Source organism: Macaca mulatta, chromosome 4 (assembly GCF_049350105.2).
Source record: "Macaca mulatta isolate MMU2019108-1 chromosome 4, T2T-MMU8v2.0, whole genome shotgun sequence".
NCBI lineage: Eukaryota > Metazoa > Chordata > Mammalia > Primates > Cercopithecidae > Macaca > Macaca mulatta.
Window position 1 is genome coordinate 64,049,320 of NC_133409.1, and position 21,956 is coordinate 64,071,275.

Genomic DNA, 21,956 nt, shown 5'->3' on the forward strand with positions numbered 1-21,956 from the left:
CCAGCCATCCCATTACTGGGTATATACCCAAAGGATTATAAATCATGCTGCTATAAAGACACATGCAGACATGTTTACTGTGGCACTATTTACAATAGCAAAGACTTGGAACCAACCCAAATGCACATATACACCATGGAATACTATGCAGCCATAAAAAAGGATGAGTTCATGTCCTTTGCAAGGACATGGATGAAGCTGGAAACCATCATTCTTAGCAAACTATCGCAAGGACAAAAAACCAAACACCGCATGTTCTCACTAATAGGTGGGAATTAAACAATGAGAACACTTGGACACAGGAAGGGGAACATCCCACACTGGGGCCTGTCGTGCAGTGGGGGGAGTGGGGAGGGAGAGCATCAGGAGATATACCTAATGTAAATGATGAGTTAATGTGTGCAGCGCACCAACATGGTACATATATACATAAGTAACAAACCTGCACATTGTGCACATGTACCCTAGAACTTAAAGTAAAATAAAATAAAATAAAATAAAGCTCACAGAAAATGCATATTGTAGAAAAACTATGCATAGTTTTCAAAATTTCTTGGAACTAAAATAAACTTATACTAACTTGTTATAACATATCTGACCAAGGTCTAATTTGAGGCAATAAGAAGAATAAGGCATCAGTTTGAAAAGAGCTCCTTTACAGCAACATGAATTCTGCTTAAAACTGAAGCAAGAACACACATCAAATTTATGGTGAAGTTCAGGTGGAAGAGTGGTGAAATCATTGATGCTTTACAAAAAGCATCAAAAGTTTATGGAGACAAAGCCCCAGTGAAGTCAGCATTTTTTCATATATAACTCATTTTAAGAAGGGATGAGACAATGTTGAAGATGAAGCCTGCAGCAACAGACCATCCACATCAATTTACAAAGAAAAAATTTTTCTTGATAGGAAGATGACCAATAATTAACAGCAGAAACAATAGCTGGGTAAGCTTACACAATTCCTAGCTGAAAAATTAAATTTGAACAGACTTTCCATTCAATGGGTGCCAAAACCATTGCAGACAAGAGCAGGGCTTTCAATGAAAATTTTAAACAAATGAGATCAAGCTTCTGAAGCCCTGCTTTGAAGAATTACAACACGAGATGAAACATGACTTTACCAGTATGATCCTGAAGACAAAGTACAAGCAAAGCAATGGCTACTGAGAAGTGAAAGTGGCCCAATCAAACCACAAATTGATGGTCAAGAGAAGATATCATGACAGCAGTTTTGGAGATTCTCAAGGCATTTCTCCTATTGATTTTCTGGAAAGTAAAAAAAAAAAAAAAAAAAAAAAAGATAGCATCTGCTTATTATGAGTGTTTTGAGAACGCTAGCCAAAGCTTTTTTTTTTTTTTTTTTTTTTTTTTTTTAATTATACTTTAAGTTCTAGGGTACATGTGGCTAACATGCAGGTTTGTTACATATGTATACTTGTGCCATGTTGGCGTGCTGCACCCATCAACTCGTCAGCACCCATCAACTCGTCATTTACATGAAGTATAACTCCCAATGCCATCCCTTCCCCACCCCGCCTATGAGGGGCCCCGGTGTATGAAGTTCCCCTTCCCGAGTCCAAGTTATCTCATTGTTCAATTCCCACCTATGAGTGAGAACATGCAGTGTTTGGTTTTCTGTTCTTGCGATAGTTTGCTGAGAATGATGGTTTCCAGCTGCATCCATGTCCCTACAAAGGACACAAACTCATCCTTTTTTATGGCTGCATACTATTCCATGGTGTATATGTGCCACATTTTCTTAATCCAGTCTGTCACTGATGGACATTGGGGTTGATTCCAAGTCTTTGCTATTGTGAATAGTGCCGCAATAAACATACGTGTGCATGTGTCTTTATAGCAGCATCGAAAAGTGGGCAAAGGATATGAACAGACATTTCTCAAAAGAAGACATTCATACTGCCAACAGACACATGAAAAAATGCTCATCATCACTGGCCATCAGAGAAATGCAAATCAAAACCACAATGAGATACCATCTCACACCAGTTAGAATGGCAATCATTAAAAAGTCAGGAAACAACAGGTGCTGGAGAGGATGTGGAGAAACAGGAACACTTTTACACTGTTGGTGGGATTGTAAACTAGTTCAACCATTATGGAAAACAGTATGATTCCTCAAGGATCTAGAAGTACCATATGACCCAGCCATCCCATTACTGGGTATATACCCAAAGGATTATAGCCAAAGCTTTAGCAGAAAAATGCCTGGAAAAGCCTCACCAGAGAGTTTTTCTCCACCATGACTATGCTCCTACTCATTCATCTCATCTAACAAGCGCAATTTTGTGAAAGTTTCTATGTGGAATCATTAGGCATCCACTTTACTGTCCTGATTTGGCTTGGCTCTTTCTGACTTCTTTTTGTTTTCTAATCTTAACAAATCTGTAAAGGGCACAAATTTTTCTTCAGTTAATAACGTAAAAACAAAAAAGATTGCATTGATATGGTTTAATTTCTAAAACCCTCCGTTCTTAAGGGATAGACTAATAGCTGGTATCATCACTTAAAAAGTGTCTTGACTATGATGGAAGTTACATTGAGAAATAAAGTTTGTGTTTTTATTTTTATCTTTTAATTCCATTTTCCACAAATTTTTTAAAGCCCCCTCTTGTAGCAGATGTGTTAGTACATCTTTCCCTGAGTCTGAGATTTCTTTACCTGTTACAATGAAGTAAAGCACTATATGAAACCAATGCATGCATTTCACACTAAAAGCTTCAGTGTCCTGTCCAAGTTAGGTACATTGACAGTCTATTTTGCAGTTTCCTATTGCCCATCTAAGGATTACCTGGAACAACATCATCTGAGGAGATATTTTAAAAACCTGGACTCTTTCAACACAGCAATGAAAAGGCAAATAAGCCCACTGAAAATGGGCAGAGGATTTGAATAGACATTTCTCCAAAGAAGATACATACACATCTGTGTGTATAGAAGATACGTATGTGTTATACACCATGGAATACTATGCAGTCATAAAAAGGATGAGTTCATGTCCTTTGTAGGGACATGGATGAAGCTGGAAACCATCATTCTCAGCAAAGTATCGCAGGGACAAAAAAAAGAAACATTGCATGTTCTCACTCATGGGTGGGAGTTAAACAATGAGAACACTTGGACACAGGAAGGGGAGCATCACACACTGGGGCCTGTCATGGGGTGAGGGGAGGGGGAAAGGATGGCACTGGGAGATATACCTAATGTAGATGATGAGTTGATGGGTGCAGCACACCAACATGGCACATGTAACAAACCTGCAAGTTGTGCACATGTACCCTATAACTTAAAAGTATAATAAAAAAACGAAAAAGAAAAAGTAACACACACACACAAAAAAAAGAAAGAAAAAAGAAGAAGATACATACGTATGTATCTTCCATATTGACATATGGCCAATAAGTACCTGAAAAGATACTCAACATCATTAGTCATTAGGGAAATCAAAACCACAATAAGACCCCATTTCACACCTTCTACAATGGCTAAAATTAAAAATACACACAATAACAAGAATGTGGAAAAACTAAAACTCTCATACACTGCTGGTGAGCAGAAAATAGTGCAGTCACCTTGGAAAACAGGAATTTCCTCAAAAAGTTAAACGTAGAGTTACCATATGATCCAGCAGTTCCACTTCTGGGTACATACCCAATACAAGTAAAAACATATGGTCACACAAAAACTTATATGCAAATGCTCACAGTACCACTATTTTAAAAGTGAAAATGGCTTTTACCTCCATCAACTGGTGAGTGAATAAAGAAAATGCGACACACCCATACAACGGAATATTACTCAGTAATAAGGGTTAATGAAGAACTGAGACATGCTACAACACGTACAAACCTCCAAAACATTAACATCAGTAAAAGGAGCCAGCTACAAAGGGCCACATATTGTATGACTCCATTTCTATGAAATATCCAGAACAGGCAAAGCCCTAGAGACAGAAAGTACATTAGCCTGAGGATAGGGGAGGGAGGAATAAAAATTGGTAATGAGCATGGAGTTTCTTTTTGGAATGGCAAAAATGTCATAAGAATAAGTGTTGATAGTTACGTAACACTTTGTGAATACAGAGTTGTCTCTCAGTTCCCGTGAGTGATTGGTCACAGGACTGCTGGCAGATACCAAAATCTGCAGATGCTTAAGTCCCAGATATAAAATGGCATAGTATTTGCATATAAACTACACACAACCTCCTGTATGCAGTAAGCCCTCAGTGAACATGGTAGATAGGTTCTCAGAAACTGTGACTTTAAGTGTAATGATGCATAATAAACCAATTTTACTATAGCGAAGTGATATTTAAATAAGATTGAAGTTTCTATGGCGTATTTCTGGTCATAAAAACGTCACCAAGCTTCTCAATAAATATCCCAAACACTTCTCATATTAAACACTGAAATAAATGTGAACTATACACATATTTAAGAAAGATGAATAAAGACAAGTGTATTAGTCCATTTTCACAATGCTGACAGACATACCTGGGACGAGCAATTTACAAAAGAAAGAGGTTTAATTGGCCTTACAGTTCCATGTGGCTGGGAAAGCCTCACAATCATGGCAGAAGGCAAGTAGGGACAAGTCACATCTTACATGGATAACAGCAGGCAAAGAGAAAGAGAGCTTGTGCAGGGAAACTCCACCTTCTAAAGTCATCAGATCTCATGAGACTTACTCACTATCATGAGAACAGCATGAGAAAGATCTGCCCTCATTATTCAATTACCTCTCACTGGGTCCCTCCCATAACATGTGGGAATTCAAGATGAGATTTGGGTGGGGACACAGCCAAACCATATCAACAGGTAAGAAAATTATTTAACCAATTAGTGGTGAGTCAGTGAATGACTGCTGTAACAGGGGTGGTGATGGGTTACATTGAGGAACAAATGTTTGCAAAGTGAAAAATCAGCACCTCCTGCCACCACTCAGTTCCAAAACGATCACAAACAGGGAGGCTCACTGAGCACTTTGGTAGCATATTATTTGCTGTCAAGCATTTGTATGATTATCATATACTTTACAGATTTTTGCTTGACAATAATTTGCATTCATTTCTTCATTCATTTACCAACTCAATTATTTCAGTTCAGGATCAAGGGTGGCCAGATTTCATCCCTGCAGGTGCTAGACAGGCACCCACCCTAGATAGGACACCCTTCTATGGCAAGGCACTCATACACACCTACACTCACTCTGACTGGGATCATACATACATGCCAAAGAACCACACAGGGACAGCTTTAAGATGTGGGAGGAAAACAAAGGACGTGGAGAGAACCCACACAGACACAGGAAGAACATGCAGACTCCGCAGACAGGGGCCCTGGCAGGAAATGATATTTTTCTCATTAACATTGTAATGAAAAAACATTCAATGAAAGATGTTATTCGAGGATATGTTGTACTTTAAATCAGGGATCCCAACCTATGGCCAACTTCCTCCCTTAGAAACCAGGTTGCACAGCAGGAGGTAAGCAGGCGAGTGAGTGAGCAAAGCTTTGTCTGTATTTACAGCTGCTCCCCATCACTCACATTATGGACTGAACTCTGTGTCCTGTCAGACCAGCGGCACAGTAGATTCTCATAGGAGCACAAACCCTATTGTGAACTGCACTTGGGAGACATCTAGGTTGCGGGCTCCTTATGAGAAGCTAATGCCTGCTGATGTGTCACTGCCTTCTCTAACCCATAGATGGGACCATGTAATTGCAGGAAAACAAGCTCAGGGCTCCCACTGATTCTACGTTATGGTGAGTTGTAAAATTATTTCATTACATATTACAATGGAGTAATAATAGAAATAAAGCGCACAATAAATACAATGTACTCGAATCATCCCACAAACATCCCCATCTCCCTAGTCCATGGAAAAACTGTCTTCCACAAAACTGGTCCCTGGTGACAGAAAGGTTAGGGACCGCTGCTTTAAATCGTCTCTAGGTTACTTATACTATTAAATACCTAATACAATGCCGGCACATCACTCCACTTGTGTGGAATCAACATAATACTTGGCAGACGGCAAATTCAAGTTTTCCTTTTTAGAATTTTGTAGAATTTTTTCCTGAATATTTTCAATCCAAGATTGGTTGAATCCACAGATGCAGAATCCATAGGGACAGAAGGCTGAGTGTCCTCAAAACCACTGAACTGTACACTTTAAACGGATGAATTCTATGGTATGTGAATTACATCTCAGCAAACTGTTATAAAAAAATGTGAATTCCCAGGATCCACCCATGAGGATTCTGCAGGTCTGTGATTTAAAAAGCTCCCAAGGTGATCCTAATGCATTCCAGGACAGGGCATCACTGGTGTGCCTAGAAAATTCACTAGAAAGTTGTCTGATGTTTTATGTTTGACAGAAAAGAAAAAATATCAGTAGAGACCGCTGGAAGTAACCCGTGCAGCAAGAGATGCAATCCCTGCCCACCTCCTCCAGGCCCCAAGAAAAAAGCCCCTATCCGCTTCCCACAGTGGCCGCCCCACAGCCTCCTGCAGCCACCATTCCCACCCTCCTCACAGCTGTGGCAGTCTTCTCACTCAGGATTCCTTCACCCCAAAATGCGTTCGTGCAGCTCACCCCACACCACCACACACCCAGGGAACCCCACCACAAAAAGCTTAAACATCTTTGAAACCCTCCGACTTTGGCTCTTTCCTTGTCATTTTAATAATATCAGCCTTTCTCCTGTCTCCCTCACATGGAGGATAAAGCCTGAGCACCCATTTCTTCTTGGATTCAGATCATATTTTTTAAAACAGCTTTGTTGTATTTATTCCCATAATTGCAATACAAAAATAAATGAGAGAATATCCTATTTTTCATTAAATACCAAGTTCAAAATACTATCCCTACTATAAAGCCTTCCCAACCCCTTTCTCCCTCCTGAATTCCCACCCAGATGGACTTCCTCCACAACACTGCATACAGGTTTCAGACTTCCGCTTTGGTCCTTACTTGACAATAAGCATTTTTTCCCCTCAACTAAAAATATCTCTTAACCTCAAGGGCTGTAAATTTTTCATCTTGGTATCCCAGTACCTATCACAATTCCAGGTGTATAACTGAGCTTCCAAGTTCTTAAATGAGTAGAATAAGTGAATAAAATACTGATACTGATTTGTTAGGGTTTTAGTTGTTCTAATTGAAGGGATAAAATTAATAGAGATCTCTTCTCAGTGGTTAATACCAAAATAACAATTTAAACAATACTAAAACTTGAGGTTTAAAAAAGTTAACACATTTTTGAATTACCAGAATACCTAGAAGAGTTTTTAGTGTTTTTTTATGTTTCATTTGGATCATATCTCTCAACATTTCTCATCTCTAATTAGATTGATTCCCTAATGGATTCTAAGTACATCCCTCTGAGAGATAACAAAACTTCTTCAACCACAATCAAAAGACAACATTATCAAGCTAAAATTTCAGATTCAAACTTCTAACCTCATTAAGTAAAGACTGAAGTCTGTGCAAAAAAGCATACATAGTCTTTTATGGGATACTTCTTCATTGTAGAGAAAACATGAGACATTGCCAAAACTAAGAAACACAAACCAATGACAAAATATTGTCAATATTTTTATATAAAATAGTTTTACTTTCATTTACAAGCAATACTCAAATACATTAAGTAAATTCTTCCTCATACTTATTCTGAACTAGTAAGTGTTAAAGCAATACTTTAAACCAATGTCTTTTTGGACAACACTCAGAATTACTTTTACCTCAGAAGTCCATGGGTGAAATTCAGGATAGCTCTAAATTGAAGATGATGGAACTAACAGTGTGACCCCAAAATATTGTTTTCCATGTGTGGGGTCCCAGATTATTCCAGTTCTGGAATTGTGCCAAATACTGATTGTCATATTCATCAAACAGATAGACTTTTGCTGACTCCAAACAATAGAGATGGTAATATTTTGGTATTTTATGGCAAAAGGCATGAATGTAAATGTCATGCTAACTTCTTCTAAACATACACAGTTCATAAAATCTACAAATATAATGTTGAGAGATGTTGGTAATAGATCAAACCATGATAAAATTTCTCTTTGCTCACAGAAACAGTATTGAGCCTTTTATGACTAAGATTTAAAAGACAATAATTTTATAACAACCTGACCAGGTGCAGTGGCTGGCACCTGTAATCCCATTACTTTGGGTTGCCTAGACAGGTGGATCACTTGTGTTTCAGGAGTTTGAGACCAGTCTGGGCAACATGGAGAAACCCCATTTCTACTAAAAGATACAAAAATTAGCTGGCCATGGTGAAATAATGCCTGTGGTTTCAGCTACTCGGGAGGCTGACGTGGGAGGATAGCTTGAGCCTGGGAGGCGAAGGCTGCAGTGAGCCAAGATCATGCCACTGTACTCCAGCCTGGGTGACAGAGCCAGACCTTGTCAAATAAAAAAGAGTAAAAATCATTCCCTTAATTCTCTCAAGTTTTAGTTGGCTAAAATTCAGGATAAAATGCTACATTCACGTGGCATTACAATTTCCCATTTAAAAACATAAAGATCACGGAATTGAAACTGTTGGGCTTCTCACTCCTGTACGTACTGGCTGCACTACAGGCCTGAGCTATCTGGACTTTGCCCAGGATGCCAGCATCAGAGCAAAAAACTTAGAAGATATTCCAGATAATGAAACTCAAACTGGTGATGGTGTTGGAAAAATAAAACATTTTAATGAGCTTACTGGAACAGAAGTCCTAGGACCAACAATGGTACTAAAACTTCTCACACCTGGTGGAGGTCCAGACAGTCAATCTTGACCTGTCAGCCTTATTCTAGCTCTTTCAGAAAAAGGTGCAATCTCCTAAGACAACTCTTATCTCATTGAACTATGTGTTTACTGGCTTTCTGCAAGCACAATTCATTCTCACAACTCAAACACATGAGCATTCACTCTCATTCATTCACAACTCATTCTCATATCTCAGACACATTCACTCTCACATCTCAAACACATTAGCATTATTTTTACACAAATAAAACATCCCCATCAGATGCCTATTATTTCTCTAGACATCATAAAATATGGTATACTGGTTTAAGCTTATACTTTATCCAAACTATTATTTTGTTTCTGGTAGGTCACCAAAGAACAATTCATAACATTGTAATTGCTTTACTACCTTTTTGGGGGGAAAAGTTCATAACTTTTGTCTCTTCTCACCTGTGAGCATGCAACAGTACTTTCTTTAATTTGCCCTAATAGTAGAACCTCTATTCTGCTTCTACAGAACATGAACAAATCATCTAAAAGTAGCAAGTAATATCATTTCAGCTCTCATTAACCCTGGCAAATGATGGAAGACCAGATACGGGGGGACATAGAATGAGAAACAGTAGCAATTTTTATACCTGGATTATTTTAGTCTGGCACAATTTTATTTTGGATTTGTAGAAGACTGTGGTTTGATCCAAGAGTAAGGGAAAAGACTTTTCATCTGGATTTGAACGTATTTCTTGATAATGTTCTCAAAAACTCTGAATCATTTTGGCTGAAACAACACATTAAATGAATATTCTTTTGAAAAAGGATAGGGGAATTAAGAGAAATGTCAAGGAAAAGGACCAGTTGGAATAAACAGAGTCTCTACTCACCTCCCAGTTTTGTTGGCATTTTCTCTCAATTCTCTTCTCACTGATAATACAAAGATACCGCACATCCTACACAAACACAAAGAACTTCTCCCTATTAAGTTCTAGAGCTCAGAGTTTGTATATGGGATATTAAAATTTACTTGCCAAATTTCCATGCCCTGCCTAGTAGAGGTGATGTGGTATAGAAGGGAATACCAAATTATAACACCTGAAATATTAAGAATAATTTGGTGAATGAAATATTAGAAAAGATTTATTCTCTTATGGGTTGAGTTGTGTCCCCCAAAAGTCATATAAAAGTCCGAACTCCTAGATCCCCATAATGTGATCTTATTTGAAGATAGGGTGTTTGCAGTGGTAATAAAGTTAAAATGAGGTCATTAGGAGTGGCCCCAATCCAATATGATTAGTGCCTTTTTAAGAAGAAATTTGGGCACAGAGACACAAAGAGAGAAGATGGTGTTAAGATGCAGGGAGAAGACAGCCATCTATACACCAAAGAAAGAGGCCTGGAACAGATAATTCCCTCACAGCTTTCATAAGAAACCAACTCTGATAGCACCTACATTTTGGGCCTTTAGGCTCCAGATGTGTGGAACAGTAAATTTCTGTTAAACCACCCAGCGTGTGGTACTTGATTATGGCTGCCTTCACAAACAAATGTGTTATTTTAAAGATGTAAAATTTCATGTTGATTTGTTTAATCTTCTTAAATTATAATAGATTTAAGGATTCAAAATTTTTTATGTCAAATATGCTCTAACATAAACATTGTATCACAAAAAGTGATATGAAATGAAGGGAAATTACAGTTTGTGCAGGACAAATGAAAGACTGGAGCAAAAAAATAGTGACAATTTGAAGGATGAATTTATGGCCATTAAAATCTAAGAATATAAAACCTGATTCAGAGTATCATTGAGTGGGGACGTGCCAATCTAATGACACATTATAATTAGAGTTAAGGATTTTCATCATGAAGGGAGTTCCAAAATATCTAATTTCACAAGAAAGATATAGTTTAGACTATATACATATACATACATACAGAACACAAAAATACACAAATATACAAAAAATTATAAATAAGTTAAATAACAAAATCAAGACTTATTTTGCAAAAAAATTAGGAATATGTTGGACAAATATCTGCCTGCAAAATTTTTAAAAATCAGTAGAGATTTCTGTTCCTGCCTACAAAAAGAACAACTAGAAAAATGGCAAACTTCATGAAATATTTGTTTTTGAAAGTTGAATAAAAGGCAGTACAGGACTATAATCCCTAAGAGAAGAAAACTAACAAGATGAATGATATAAATCCATGGATTTCTGACTTCAAGGCATTTCCAAACCATGCCATAGGGATGGGGAGCCTTCTTTCACATTTGGGGAGAACAAAGTGAGAGTTAAATACCAGAGATGAGAAAGCTATACAGACAAAGAGGTCCGTAAAACTGCATAAAAGTTTCCTAGATTCTTTGGCTGCATGTCAATTGTGGATGCAAAAGGTAAACTTTGACAGAGTCATACAAAGAACAAATGGCAAGAAAAGAAAAATTTCTGAAAGTTGTAAGCCAGACAACTTGCAGAGCTTACACAGAACTGGGAAAAATTTTAGTCTCCACCAGACAGAGTGAGGAAATCTTGGGGCACTGAGTACATTGAGGCATTCAGTAAAGAATCCAGAGTTCATTGCTTAATAGTGGGGCTGCACTAACCCTCCTAGAGACCTGCCCTTGTAAACCTTCAAGAGGAACCTCACATAGAACAAGCTAATCCACAAGTAACTTAACTGTCAGAAACTAATCCAAACTCTATGAAACAATGTAAATTACAACAGCGAGCATGCAAACAAAAAACAATAGATACAAAAGTTAATTTATTTCCTAGATATCAGCAAAGAACTGAAATTTAATTGTTTAAGAAAAACTAAATATACTATTTAAAACAGCACACCAAAACCCCTTATGTATAAATCTAACAAAACTGGAGACATATTCTATGTTCATAAGTTGGAAAACTCAATATTGTTAAGATGTCAGTTCTTCTGAACTCGATCTATAGCTTCAACACAAAATCACAGCAAGCTATTTTGTACAAGTCAACAACTGATTCTAAAAAGTATTTGGAAAAGCAAATGACCAAGAAGAGCCAACACAATTTTGAAGAACAAGAACAAAGTTAGAAGATTCACACTACACTATTTCAAGATTAGTATAAAGCTACAGTAATGAACAGAGTGTGATACTGGCTTCAAAAAAAAAAAAAAAAACAGACATATAGAACTGAAGAGAGAGCACAGAAATGGACATATGCAAATAAAATCAGGTGGTTTCTAAAAAAGACACTTTAAAAAACAATGGACAGTATTTTCAACAAACTGTCCTGGAACAAGTGGATGTCCATATGGGGAGCAAAAAGAACCTAGCCACAGACCTTATATAAAACATAAAAACTAACAGAAAATGGCTTATAAATATATGCATATGTAAAAACTTCCAAAAATAACATAGGAGAAAAACTAGATGAACTTTGATTTGGAGAGGAGTTTTTTAATTCAATAACAAAAGCATAATCATGAAAGAAAAAAAAATTGTTGGATTTTATTAATAGTTTTGTTTTGCAACAGACACTGCTACGATAATAAAAAATAAGTCACATACTGAGAGAAAATATTTGCAAATCACTCATCTCTCAAAGGCTTGTATCTAAAATATATATAGAATTCTTAAAAATCATGAATTTAAAAAATTTAAAAATTAAAAGAAGATATGAACAGACACCCAAAGAATATATACAGATGGCAAATAAGTTTATAAAACAATGCTCAATATCATTTATTACAGAATTGCACATTTAAACAATGAGATACCACTATGCACCTGTTAGAGTTGTTAAAATCCAAAACACTAACAACACCAATGCTGATGAAAATGTGGAACAGGAACTCTCATTCTATGCCAGTGGAAATGAAAAATACTAGGCCACTCTAAAAGATGATTTGGCAGTTTCTTACAATGCTGAATAGTCTTATCATATGATCCAGCAAACTCATTCCTAGATATCTACCCACTGATATAAAAATTCATACCTACACAAAAATCTGCACACCAATGTTTATTTATAATCACCCAAACCTGGACACAATCAAGATGTCCTTCAATAGGCAAATAAACAAAATGTGGAACATCCATATAATGGAATATCATTCAGCAATAAAAAAACATTACAGCTACAGAAAAAAAAATAGATAGATATTAAATATATTATTAAATGACAGAAGCCAGTCTGAAAAGGCTACACACTGCATGATTCTAATTACTTGACATTGTGGAAAGGCAAAACTATGGAGATAGTAAACAGATCAGTGGTTGCCAACGGTTTGAGGAGTGGGGAGGGTTGAATAGACAAAAGACAGAGGAGTTTCTATGGAGGTGAAACTAGTCTAAATGAGACTAACATAATGAATACATGACACTGTGCATTTATCAAAATCCACAGAACTTTATATTACAAATAATATATTTCCCATATATATAATTAATATAAACACATATTTCTTTGTTTCACCAGCTAAGAAGGCCTACAAGCAACAATATCCCAGAAGGAAGAGGCACACTCACCGCCCAGATCTTGATTTCTAATACCATTCTACAATAAAATCAAACAGAGCTCCCTGGATAAATGTCCAATTTTAGCGTGCAGGAAGGAAACATAAAAGATGATCTCAGAACACCTTGTAGTGCCAGAAAATAAGGAAGTACTCAAAAACAAAGAAACCAAAAATCACACACACAAAGACGGGGGGATGTCAAAGAGACACAGAAGAGAAGCCACCAAAAGAGTTCTCTATGGCCAAACCTGAAATAAACTGAACGAGAAAATAAAGTAGTAAGATATTTAAACCAAAGTATAAAATAATATCTGTGAATTCATATATATAAAAATAATTGAATAGGTAAATAAATGAGGGAGAAGAGACAAACCCTCCATACAAATACATTCCAGATAATTAATGCAGATATTCTGCCCTCAAGCTGGCGGAACATAACTTCTCACTTTTTAAATGTGAACAATGCACAGTGACTTCTTCTGAAAGACCACAGTATGGAAATACGGGGAAAACACAACTTTTACAGCAGAGAAAACTAACAAATACAACTTCGACTACATGATCAAGGTCATCACAAACGGTAGTAAGTCATGTTAATAGTATAGATCCTTGATATGATGTAATAAAGAAGGCACTTTACTTCGATGGTCTTCCCAAAAACCCATAATCCAAGTCTAATGACAAGAAAAAACACCAGAAAAATCCCAATTGAGAAACTTTCTGCAAAATACCTGATGAACACTATTCAAAACTGTCAAGGTCATTGCAGAAATACATAAAGTCTGAGAAACTATCACAGTCATAAATAATAAATGTAATGTGGTCATATAGTTAAGGTCTTAGAAGAGAAAAAGTATGTTAAGTAAAAAATAATGAAATATGAATGAAATTTGGATGCTAGTTAAAAATCATGTATCCACATTGGTCCTTAATTCTCACAAGTGTCATACTAATATAAAATATTAACAAAAGAGGAAACTGGTAAGGAGCATATGAGAACTCTCCATACTGTCTTTGCAACTTTTCTGTAAAATCTAAAATTATTCTAAACAGTTTATTCTTAAAAATACATAATTTATAATTTATCATACCTTAAAATAATCCATAAATAAAGCTCAGCTATGGTTACTCAAAAAAGACATGGAAAGAAGTAGTCAAATACTATCAATAACTGTTAGAAAAATTAGTCAACAGAAACCACACCCAAATATGACATAGATAAGGAAACGAGAAAATAAAGACTGACTATATCTTCAACATCGTCACGAATTTAAAGAAAAACATAAGCTAAATGAGAACAAAAGAAGAAGATGCACAAGAATACTGAATAGAACTTCTAGAGACGAGAAATACAGTATCTGAAAATAAAATTTCACTGGATGAGATTCACAACAGATTAGACCTAGAGGAAAGCCTCAATCTTCTTCTTATTTACATAACAGAGAAATGAGTATCTGCCTTGCAGTGTTGTTATAAGGACAAAGGGTAATTTAATTGAAAGCACCTAAGAAGTAATTAGCCCATGGTTTAAAAAAAAAAAAAAAAAACCCTCCATCTCTTTCTGTTCTGTGCTCTATTCATCCAACCAATATTTACTGCGCAGCTACTATGTATCAACTACAATTGCAAGATATAAAAGAATGAATAAAATACATAGTCCCTACACTCATAGAGCTCACAATCTGGTAGAAGACAGAAACCAAAAAATACACAAATAAATGTTGTACATGATATCTTTTGTTTTAACTGTAGCATGCATTGTTAGCTGCCTACCTAAAATCTACTCTCCTCATTCTTCTTGGTAATCAGTACCCTAATTTTCTTCAGGAAAGGAATGTGCTGGCCTAAATAAAGCACTTTCCCAGCGATACGGTTTGGATTTTTGTCCCCACCCAAATCTCATGTCTGAACAGTAATCCCCAATGTTGAAGGAGAGGCCTGGTGAGAGATGACTGAAACATGGGGGCAGACTTCCTCCTTTCTGTTCTTGTGAAAGTGAGTTCTCATGAGATCTGGTTGCTTAAAAGCATGTAGCACTTCCCCTTCTCTCTCTTCCTCCTGCTCCAGCCATGTAGGACATGCCTCCTTCCCCTTTGCCTTCTGCGATGTTTGTAAGTTTCCCAGGGCCTCCCAAGCCATGCTTCCTGTACAGCCTGGAAAACCATGAGCCAATTAAACTTCTTTTCTTTATAAATCACTCAGTCTTAGGTCATTCTTTATAGTAATGCAAGAACTAACACAGAAAATTGGTTCTGGGAAGAGGTGCATTGCTATAAAGATACCTGAATATGTGGAAGCAGCTTTGGAACTGGGTATTGGGCAGAGGTGGGGACAGTCTGGAGGACTCAGAGGAAGACAGGAAGATGAAGGAAAGTTTGGAACTTCCTGGAGACTTGTTGAATGCTTGTGACCAAAATGCTGATACTGATAGGGACAGTGAAGTCCAGGCAGAGGTGGTCTCAGATGGAGATGAAGAACTTACTGGGAACTAGAGTAGCCACTCATGTTGTACTTTAGCAGAGAGACTGGCAGCATTGTGCCCCTGCTCTAGAGATCTGTGGAAATCTGAACTTGAGAAAGATGATTTAGAGTATCTGGTGGAAGAAATTTCTAAGCAGCAAAGCATTCAAGATGTGGTCTGGCTGCTTCTAACAGCATACACTCATATTTATGAGCAAAGAGATCATCTGAAACTGGAACTTATACTTAAAAGGGAAGCAGAGCATAAAAGCTTAGAAAAGTTGCGGCCTTGCCATGTGGCAGAAAAGAAAAACCCATTTTCAGGGAGGAATTCAAGCTGGCTGTAGAAATTTGCAAAAGTAAAGAGAAGCTGTATATTAATAGTTAAGACAATGTAGAAAAGGCCTGGAAGGCATTTCAGAGATCTCCATAGCAGCCCCTCTCACCACAAGCCTGGAGGCCTAGGAGGAAAAAATAGTTTCATAGGCCCAGGGCCCCACTACCCTGTACAACCTCAGGACACTGCTCCCTGAATCCCAGCTTCTCCACCTCCAGCCTTGGCTAAAATGGTCCCAGATATGTCTCACTCCACTGCTCCAGAGGATGCAAGCCATAATTCTTGGAGGCTTCCATGGGATGTTAAGCCAGCTAGAGCACAGACAGCAAGAGTTGAGGCTTTGGAGCCTCCACCTAGATTTCAGAGGATATATGGACACACCTAGATATCCAGGCAGAAGTCTGCTGCAGTGGCACAGCGCTCAGGGAGAATATCTACTAAGGCAGCACAGAGGGGAAATGTTGAGTTGGAGTCCCCAAACAGAGTTCCCACTGGGGCACTGCCTACTGAAGCTATGAAAAGAAGGCCACTGTCCTCTAGATACTACAATGTTAGATTCACCAACAGCTTGTACCATGAACCTGGAAAAGCCACAGGCACTCAATACCAGCCCATGAAAGCAGCCAGGGGGGCTGTACCCTGCAGAGCCACAGGGGTAGAGATGCCCATGGCCTTGAAAGTCCACCCCTCACATCAATGTTACCTGGGTGTGAGACATGGAGTCAAAGGAAATTATTTTGGAACTTTAAGATTTTATGGATGCTCTGCTGGATTTTGGACTTGCATGCAGCCTGTAACCCCTTTGTTTTCACTAATCTCTCCCTTTTGGAATGGGAGTATTTAGCCAATGTCTGTACCCCCATGGTATCTTGGAAGTAATTAAGTGGTTTTGATTTTACAGGCTCCTAGCCAAAAGGGACTTGCCTTGTCTCGGATGAGACTTTGGACTGTGAACTTCTGAGTTAATGCTGAAATAAGGTGAGACTTTGGGGGACTGTTGAGAAGAAAAGATTGTATTTTACAATGTGAGAAGGATATGAGATTTGGGAGAGGCCAGAGGCAGAATGATATGGTTTAGATTTGTGTCCCTGCCCAAATCTCACGTCTGAATTATAATTCCAACAGGAGGAAGGGCCTGGTGGAAGGTGATTAAATCATGAGAGTGGACTTTCCCCTTGTTATTCTCATGATAGTGAGTAGGTTCTCATGGGATCTAGTTGTTTAAGTGTGTAGCACTTCCCTCTTTCTCTCTTCTTCCTGCTCTAGCCATGCAGATCGTCCCTGCTTCCCCTTCATCTTCTGCCATACTTGTTAGTTTCCTGAGGCCTCCCCAGCCATGTTTCCTGTACAGCCTGCAAAACCATGAGCCAATTAAACCTCTTTTCATTATAAATTACCCAATCTCAGGTACTTCTTTATAGCAATGCAAGAACTGACTAATACACTCAGTCTCTTCTGCAGCAGAGGCAGTCAAACACAGTAGTTCTGGCCGATTCTAAACATAAAACAAAGTGGGAGTGTGGAGGTATTCTGGTAAAGTTTTTGCTTCCTAGATTATAGGCAATACCCATGGATGACTCTTCCACTCTTCCTTCTTTTCCCTTATTCCACTAAATGCACATGAGCTGAACAGAGCTGCAGCAGCCATCTTGTTGCCTTAAGGGAAAAGCCAAGAGAATACAGTGTGACACTGCGTGTGACATCCAATTTAGGCATGTAATCCTGAGCTTCTTGTGAGAAAACCTAGCTTGACAGAGTCAATTATCTTGAGAAACTAAAGCCAAACCCTGAGAAAAGCAAATCTGAGAATGAGAGAGTGAGAGGTAGAAAGCAAGTGAGGAGAGACAGGCTGTACTCCATGCTTCTTTCAGTTTGGTTATATGAATTGATTTTTTAAAAATTATTTTTAGGCTGGTTCACATTCAGTTACTATTACTTGCAATTAAAAAGTCCAATCCAGCATAGTCAATATGATTTTTAGACTGTAATAAGTGCTATAAGAAAAAGGAACAGATATTATAAGAAAGAATCAGAAGGTAGTTAGGGAGTCCTTCTACAAAAGCAACATGAAAGAGGAAACCTAACAAATAAACACATGTCAGCCTGGAGAAGAGTTGAAAGAACGGTTTCCCACCTGCCTCCTTCAACCCCTTCCCATCGCCAACATGGAATAAGCATGCTCTAAACACAGTAATGGAAGTGTTTCCTGGAAAGGACCCTAGTGTGGGTGTAGGAGCTGGAGATTGGGTGAAACAAGTCCTGTGATGTCTACAGACCCACCCAACAGACCTAGAGGAAAAGAAAAAGGCAACTCCATTCAACAATAAAATATACTAAATTATCCCGCCTCATGATAAAGTTCTTTTTACGTTGTCAACAATAACGATCTTAAGCCTATGGCTCCTCAGCCACACACCCTGAGTGGAACTTTATCCTTCAAAAAATCTGCCAAATTATACAGTACTCCATGAGTGTTCTCCCATTTAGAGGAGGTTTTCAGTAAACATGACAATTTCAACAGAAAACCAGCACAGCTACCCCTACTGATCAGCATATCCTTCATTCATAAAAATGAATGGATATCCTAGGACTACCAGATATTGGAGAAAAATCAATAGAATAAAAGAACCATCAAGAAAAAAACAATTGACTACAGAGCACATGTATGTTTATAGCAGCAAAATTCACAATTGCAAAGATACGGAACCAACCTAAGTGCCCAACAATTAATGAGAACACAGGAACAGAAAGCCAAACGCCGCATGTTCTCACTCATAAGTGGGAGTTGAACATTGAGAACACATGGACACAAGAGAGGTGAACATCACACACCAGGGCCTGTTGGTGGGTGGGGGTTGAGGGGAGGGAACTTAGAGGATGGGTCAATAGGTGCAGCAAACCACTATGGCACACGTATAATACTTACGTAACAAAACTGCACGTTCTGCACACGTATGCCAAATTTTAGAAGAATTTTTTTTAATGAACAACAACAAAAAAAAAAGAGAGAGAGAGAGAGGAAGAAATCACAGAAAACTTCCCTGAGTTGAAGGAAACAATTTCTGGAATTTAAAGAGCCAATCAAGTGCCAAGTGATAAAACAGACTGCTAACAGGAATGGGCTTAGTTTGACATTAGAATTATCAGCCACAGATGCTAGAAATTACTGAGGCACAGTCTTCAAGGGAAAATTATTTTAAGACCAGAATACTGTACCAAATGATCAATCAAGATCATTTGATTGAAACGCAAATAAACCCAAATAAAGACCTTTTAGGAATTTAAGGGCTCAGATATTTTCTCTCTGATTTTACCATTTCTTGAAAATTATCCAAAGAAATGATTAAGGTTTTTAAGAAACAGGAAGATATACCATTTAAAACAGTGCAACTAATATAGGAGTTCAATTGTTTTCTTTAGTCTCAGGTTTGTAGCTAAAACCTGTGTGTGTGTATGTGTGTGTGTGTGTGTGTGTGTGTGTGTGTGTGTGTTTCTGTGTGTGTGCGCGCGCCGAAGTAAGGAAGGGAGAGGAATGTGTAAGCTATTTTTCTTATCCTCTCATATAGGAGTAACTTCCTGCATAATAGCATTATAAGAATGAAATTTCTATATAATAGAAAGTCAACAGTCAATATTTTATATAAAACTGATATATATATCAGAAACATATATATACACACACACACATACAAAAATATATCAGAGAGCCATATATTAGTGAAAAGTGAAAATTAGAACAGGAATCCTAATTCTTCGAGGAAAAAAATTTTATTTTCAAGAAATAAGCAATATGCATTCATCAAGTAGTGCAATCAAGCTAGAACATTGTGAGAACTGGTGTAACTCTTCTGTTAAAAAAATTAATAACAAATTTTTAAACAAGTTGTAGAAGAACATTACAGTTCAAATATGAAGTAAAACAAAGTGTAGTACTATTTTAAGTCAAATTTGAGCATGATTTTTAGTGAAGAAAAGAGAATTTTTCCTTGCAGTTGTACAGTTTTCATGTCACAAAATTTTATTTCTTTGTTTACAATCTAATTGCACTACGTGGTTTCCTAATAATAGTAAAAAATAATACCTAGCCCTTATTTAACATTTACCATACATCCTCTTCTAAGTTCTTAATATATATCCTATTCTACAAAATACAGTTCATTTATTAGGCAGCTTGGTCCTTTCATTGTGAGCTGAGGTGATGCGCTTCAAATCCCACACTGGTTGGTGAGACCAGGCAATCTGGCTCCAGAATCCTTGCTTTTAAACACTTGGCTACCCTGCTTCTCATAAAACTCTCTGTTAATTTACAATGCTTAGAATCAGTCTATTTACCTTAAACAAGAAGGCACCGTAACAATCAGAAAACAGAATATAAATTATATAAAACCTGATAATGTAAAAGTCATAATAAACCAAGCTGAGGAGAGAGGAAGAAATGTGTAATATTTTTCTTACCCTCTCTTACAGGAGTAACTTCCTAGAAAGTCAACAGTCAACTTTTAATACAAAACTGAAAATAATTCCTGCTTGGATGGTAAAGAAAAATATTTATCAAAAAAAAACTGAAAATAACAGTAAAAAAAATCAGCAGAGAAGATAGAGAATGAACTTGAGCTAAATTCCTCGTATTTCATAACAGGTGTGATGGTTAATTTTATGTGCATTCAGTAGGTGTCAATATTTATTGCCTAATTTTAATTTTAAAAATTATGTATAACATATGGTAACTATTAGAAAAACTAAAAACAAAAGTTTGTGATACCTTAAGAAATAGCAACATAAGCAAACTACAGCATAGGGAAGACTATCAGAAAAGCTAAAGAAAAGAAGAACTAGGGAAAGGGAAGATCTTTGTTTCACACCATTTACATTTTTATCACAATTATCAGATATTTTATTTTAAAAAATAATTCTACAATACTATGAATAATAGTAATACCTGTAAAGAAAGGATAAACTGAAGATGGTATCTTTCGATTCTGTCATGGTAAAATAAAAGACCAATAAATGCTACCAGACCATAAGCCTAGTGGGGAACAAAAAGATAACAAGGATAATATATAAACATATTCCACTCTAACTTTCTTTACTGATTCTTTGTTTCTACATCATTACAGGCTAAATGGTCCATTCTTTTCAAATAAACTTCTAAAAAGACATTCATTTCATTGACTTCAACTATTGAGTTACACCCACTCCAGTCTTCAACCTTGCACATTTCCCTTAAAGAAAGGGTCTGTCTCAATTCAGACATTGTTGGCGGGAGCTGACATTAGTTATCACCCTTTTAGGGCATAATTTAGCAGTCCTTAATGAAGTGTTAAAAAAAAATGACTGCATTTTGACCCAATAATTTCACTTCTTTGAATCCACTCTGTAGAAACACTCCCGAATGTTCAAAGATACCTGTAAAAGGAATTTCAATTAACCTACTACTGTTTATAACAGAGGAAAACTGAAAAGAACTTAAATGCACGTTCGTAGATGCAGAATAATTTGTTGCCATTTAAAATACATCTACATGTAAAATATATATCTACATGTAGTGACAGTGAAAGATGTCCGTAACATACTGTTAGGCAAGAAAAGCAAAAATTCAGAATTATGTATTATACAATTTTTGTAAAAAAAAAAAAAAGTATATGCATATACCACATACATAAATGTGTACAAGCACTGTGCTTAAGATTGTGTGGAGGAAACACTGTAAGTTTTTACTATGCAGATTTCTTTTTTATCATCATTATTATTCTACAACCAACATGTATTGTTTTAGTATTTTAAGAAATCAGGTCATGTCTCAATTGTCACATATCTGGGATTAAGAAAGAAAAAAAAATCCAAAAAGGGAAATATTCAATGTCTTTCCATTAGTTCATTCTCAATATCTAAGA

General features: G+C 37.0%; 1 protein-coding gene across 3 annotated transcripts in view; it reads right to left on the minus strand.

Annotated features, from left to right (window-relative positions):
• The window catches only part of EPM2A (EPM2A glucan phosphatase, laforin), a 115,933-nt gene that overhangs the window by 93,008 nt on the left and 969 nt on the right, over window positions 1-21,956 (minus strand). The window contains exon 1 of one of the 3 annotated variants that reach the window (XM_078001229.1): window positions 21,002-21,090. The exons of the other annotated variants lie outside the window; for them this stretch is intronic. The gene's annotated coding sequence lies outside the window, so the exon portion shown is untranslated. Of the gene's footprint in view, window positions 1-21,001; window positions 21,091-21,956 lie in introns of those variants that run through there. 3 annotated transcript variants of the gene reach the window in all.